The following is a 4,751-nucleotide window of genomic DNA, read 5'->3' on the forward strand; positions in this document are numbered from 1 at the left end:
CGAACCCGGGAACCCGGGCGCGGGAAGCGAGAACACTACCGCACGACCACGAGCTGCGGGCAGCTCTTTCTATGCACGGGGTAATTCTTATTACGTTTAAAAGCGCCCGAAGCGACTTAGATGACGCTGACACCATTTAATATAAGACACACGGTGTCGCAGATGTGGGGAAATCCCCAAAAGTGGATGATAAGTGTTGAACGTGTGAGGTCACCAGAGGTATCTCGGGGCCAAAGAGCTATACGGACCCTGCAACGAACTTGTGACGTCACACTAGACAGCTTGTCCGCCATACACGGCGAAAGCTCGGTTCCGCGCAGGGGAAATCAGTTTGTAATTGGAGAGGTAACCACTAAATGTCTTAATTTTGTCCTGTGCTAAGGTGAACATACATTTATTTAAACACGCAGTCAAGAGTTATTAAGCTCGTCTGAAATACTTACTCACTCCCTGCCGGAGAAAGCTGTTCACACTCGTTAAGACCTTCAGTGTCACGTGCTTTGACGTATGCGCCACAGCTTGTCTTTCTTGTGGGTCTCGAAGTACCACGTCGTACGTGCAGCGGTTGAGGTTTTTGGTCTGTCGCACCTGATCATCCCAACTCAAGTTAAATATTCCCATTGGTGTGGCTCTGGGCCTACGTGCATGACTTTAGCACGTGGGGCTCAGGATTCGAGTCTTATGTCTGGCAGCCAGTTACGTATTTCCGTTAATGTAAGGTATTATTTTATTTGCCGGTCTCGCCGTCTCCGCTGGTTTATTGCAAAGTACAGTGCAACGAAAACATGCTGTACTGCGTCTCGAGTATAAGCTTCCGAATTGCGTCGTTACCAGTAAATGACCTACGTTTTGAAAAATTTGGTGTAGGAATTAAAGTTCAGAGAAAAGAAATAAAAACTTTGAGATTTGGCGATGTCGCTGTAATTCTGTCAGGGACAGCAAAGGACTGGAAGAGCATCTGAACTGAATGGACAGTGTCTTGAAAGAAGGATAGTAGATGAAGATGAACAAAAGCAAAGATAATGAAATGTAGTCGAATTAAATCAGTTGATGCTAAAGAAATTAGATTAAGAAACAGAGCACTTAGAGTAGTAGAGGAGTTTTGGTGTTTGGGCTGCAAAATAACTGTTGATGGCCGAAGTACAGAGGATACAAAATGTAGACTGGCAATGGCAAGAAAAGAATTTCTGTTGTTGTTGTTGTGGTCTTCAGTCCTGAGACTGGTTTGATGCAGCTCACCATGCTACTCTATCCTGTGCAAGCTTCTTCATCTCCCAGTACCTACTGCAACCTACATCCTTCTGAATCTGCTTAGTGTATTCATCTCTTGGTCTCCCCCTACGATTTTTACCCTCCACGCTGCCCTCCAATACTAAATTGGTGATCCCTTGATGCCTCAGAACATGTCCTACCAACCGATCCCTTCTTCTGGTCAAGTTGTGCCACAAACTTCTCTTCTCCCCAATCCTATTCAATACTTCCTCATTAGTTATGTGATCTACCCATCTAATCTTCAGCATTCTTCTGTAGCACCACATTTCAAAAGCTTCAATTCTCTTCTAGTCCAAACTATTTACCGTCCATGTTTCACTTCCATACATGGCTACACTCCTTACAAATACGTTCAGAAATGACTTCCTGACACTTAAATCTATACTCGATGTTAACAAATTTCTCTTCTTCAGAAACGCTTTCCTTGCCATTGCCAGTCTACATTTTATATCCTCTCTACTTCGACCATCATCAGTTATTTTGCTCCCCAAATAGCAAAACTCCTTTACTACTTTAAGTGTCTCATTTCCTAATCTAATACCCTCAGCATCACCCGACTTAATTCGACTACTCCAAATTTTTCTTATGTTTCCTTTACTGCTTGCTCAATATAGAGATTGAATAACATCGGGGAGAGGCTACAACCCTGTCTTACTCCCTTCCCAACCACTGCTTCCCTTTCATGTCTCTCGACTCTTATAACTGCCATCTGGTTTCTGTACAAATTATAAATAACCATTCGCTCCCTGTATTTTACCCCCGCCATCTTTAGAATTTGAAAGAGAGTATTCCAGTCAACATTGTCAAAAGCTTTCTCTAAGTCTACAAATGCTAGAAACGTAGGTTTGCCTTTCCTTAATCTTTCTTCGAAGATAAGTCGTAAGGTCAGTATTGCCTCACGTGTTCCAGTATTTCTACGGAATCCAAACTGATCTTCCCCGACGTCGGCTTCTACTTGTTTTTCCATTCGTCTGTAAAGAATTCGTGTTAGTACTTTGCAGCTGTGGCTTGTTAAACTGATTGTTCGGTAATTTTCACATCTGTCAACACCTGCTTTCTTTGGGATTGGAATTCTTATATTCTTCTTGAAGTCTGAGGGTATTTCGCCTGTTTCATACATCTTGCTCACCAGATGGTAGAGTTTTGTCAGGACTGGCTCTCCCAAGGCCGTCAGTAGTTCCAATGGAATGTTGTCTACTCCGGGGGCCTTGTTTCGACTCAGGTCTTGCAGTGCTCTGTCAAACTCTTCACGCAGTATCGTATCTCCCATTTCATCTTCATCTACATCCTCTTCCATTTCCATAATATTGTCCTCAAGTGCATCGCCCTTGTATAGACCCTCTATATACTCCTTCCACCTTTTTGCTTTCCCTTCTTTGCTTAGAACTGGGTTTCCATCTGAGCTCTTGATGTTCCTACAAGTGGTTCTCTTTTCTCCAAAGGTCTCTTTAATTTTCCTGTAGGCAGTATCTATCTTACCCCTAGTGAGATAAGCCTCTACATCCTTACATTTGTCCTCTAGCCATCCCTGCTTAGCCATTTTGCACTTCCTGTCGATCTCATTTTTGAGACGTTTGTATTCCTTTTTGCCTGCTTCATTTACTGCATTTTTATATTTTCTCCTTTCATCAATTAAATTCAATATTTCTTCTGTTACCCAAGGGTTTCTACTAGCCCTCGTCTTTTTACCTACTTGATCCTCTGCTGCCTTCACTACTTCATCTCTCAAAGCTACCCATTCTTCTTCTACTGTATTTCTTTCCCCCATTCCTGTCAATTGTTCCCTTATGTTCTCCCTGAAACTCTGTACAACCTCTGGTTCTTTCAGTTTATCCAGGTCCCATCTCCTTAAATTCCCACCTGTTTGCAGTTTCTTCAATTTTAATCTACAGGTCATAACCAATAGATTGTGGTCAGAGTCCACATCTGCCCCTGGAAATGTCTTACAATTTAAAACCTGGTTCCTAAATCTCTGTCTTACCATTATATATTCTATCTGATACTTTTTAGTATCTCCAGGGTTCTTCCATGTATACAACCTTCTATCATGATTCTTAAACCAAGTGTTAGCTATGATTAAGTTGTGCTCTGTGCAAAATTCTATCAGGCGGCTTCCTCTTTCATTTCTTAGCCCCAATCCATATTCACCTACTACGTTTCCTTCTCTCCCTTTTCCTAACTCTAATTCCAGTCACCCATGGCTATTAAATTTTCGTCTCCCTTCACTATCTGAATAATTTCTTTTATTTCATCATACATTTCTTCAATTTCTTCGTCATCTGCAGAGCTAGTTGGCATACAAACTTGTACTACTGTAGTAGGTGTGGGCTTCGTATCTATCTTGGCCACAATAATGCGTTCACTATGCTGTTTGTAGTAGCTTACCTGCATTCCTATTTTCCTATTCATTATTAAACCTACTCCTGCATTACCCCTATTTGACTTTGTGTTTATAACCCTGTAGTCACCTGACCAGAAGTCTTGCTCCTCCTGCCACAGAACTTCACTAATTCCCACTATATTTAACTTTAACCTATCCATTTCCCTTTTTAAATTTTCTAACCTACCTGCCCGATTAAGGGATCTGACATTCCACGCTCCGATCCGTAGAACGCCAGTTTTCTTTCTCCTGATAACGACATCCTCTTGAGTAGTCCCCTCGCGGAGATCCGAATGGGGGACTATTTTACCTCCGGAATATTTTACCCAAGAGGACGCCATCATCATTTAATCATACAGTAAAGCTGCATGCCCTCGGGAAAAATTACGGCCGTAGTTTCCCCTTGCTTTCAGCCGTTCGCAGTACCAGCACAGCAAGGCCGTTTTGGTTATTGTTACAAGGCCAGATCAGTCAATCATCCAGAATTTCTGAAGAGAAGAAACTTTTAACATCGACTACAGATTCGATTGTTAGGAAGTCTTTCCTGAAAGTATTTGTGTGGAGTGTAGCCATGTATGGAAGTGAAACATCGACGGTAAACTGTTTAGACAAAAAGAGAACAGAAGTATGGCGCTACAGAAGAATGTTGAAGATTATGTGGATAGGTCACGTAACTAATAATGAGGTACTGAACAGAATTGGGGAGACGTGAAATTTATGGCACAACTTGATCAAAATGGGGGATAGGTTGATAGGACATATTCTGTGATATCACGAGATGACAAGTTTAGTACTGGAGGAAAGTGTGAGAGGTAAAAATCGTAGAAGGAGACCAAGAGATGAACGTAGCAAACAGATCCAGAAGGTTGCAGGTTGCGGTAGTTATTCGGAGATGGTGAGGCTCGCACAGGATAGAGTAGCATGGACAGCTGCATCAGACCAGTCTTCGGACTGAAGACCATAACAAAAGCAAACAAAAAAACAAGGGCTTAAAGGAAAGAAACAAAAAATAAGAACAGATTTTACGTGGTTACAGAAAGGACGACAGTTTTGTAACTTTAAAGTTTATAGCAAATCACGTTTACAAAACGTGTTCGAA

Source organism: Schistocerca cancellata, chromosome 6 (genome assembly GCF_023864275.1).
Source record: "Schistocerca cancellata isolate TAMUIC-IGC-003103 chromosome 6, iqSchCanc2.1, whole genome shotgun sequence".
Classification (NCBI taxonomy): Eukaryota; Metazoa; Arthropoda; class Insecta; order Orthoptera; family Acrididae; genus Schistocerca; species Schistocerca cancellata.